The sequence below is a fragment of the Labrus bergylta genome, chromosome 1 (assembly GCF_963930695.1).
Source record: "Labrus bergylta chromosome 1, fLabBer1.1, whole genome shotgun sequence".
NCBI classification, from domain to species: domain Eukaryota; kingdom Metazoa; phylum Chordata; class Actinopteri; order Labriformes; family Labridae; genus Labrus; species Labrus bergylta.
The window spans coordinates 12,840,511-12,841,225 of NC_089195.1; the positions used below are offsets into that span (position 1 = coordinate 12,840,511).

General features: G+C 47.0%; 1 non-coding gene across 1 annotated transcript; it reads left to right on the plus strand.

Annotated features, from left to right (window-relative positions):
- trnar-ccg (transfer RNA arginine (anticodon CCG)) lies at window positions 1–73 on the plus strand. Its single transcript has one exon. It is a non-coding gene; the product is annotated as a tRNA-Arg (tRNA).
- Window positions 74–715: the final 642 nt, after the last annotated feature.

Sequence of the window (715 nt, forward strand, 5' to 3'; positions counted from 1 at the left end):
AACCCAGTGGCCTAATGGATAAGGCATCAGCCTCCGAAGCTGGGGATTGTGGGTTCGAGTCCCACCTGGGTTGTACTTCTGTGAACACACTTGCACATTGATAAAAGCCTAAGTATGTGTCATTTAAAATGATATGCTGCAAAAGGCCAAAGCAGGACCCAATCACACAACCTCTGCATAACAGGCATGCAGCATAACCTCCAAGACCAGTGAGCACCCCCACTTACATTTTTGAGGAGGTGCACATCAGGCTACAACTCGTAGGCTGTTGCCACTGCCCACACTTCACTGAAACAGGTTCTGGACATAAACTTCAAACTGGGTCTCCAAAGAATTGTTTCAGTCTCCACATTTGTCTTTGAGCTTTTTTCCATCACATCAGGCCCTGTGTCCACCTAGCATTTTTGTCCGGCAGAAAGGCGCTGTCTATGCGCTCGGTAACTCTTATATGAAGCGTTTGTGCGCTGAGAAGAAAAGCCCTGCACGTCCGTCCTGTCTCCATGACAACAGTCTGCTGACAACGGCCACTGTATGGCCGACACTGCTCTGTTACTTTTTACTTTTATTTTTGAGATCGTTTATTTCCCCATCAGACACGGAGCGAGGAGGACGATCCGTTGGCGGTAAAACTACAGGGAATATAATACATTTGGAAAAGAGCACCGGTGATGTCAACAGCGCTTTTCTGAAAAGTTGAAAGATTCTCAACTTGAGC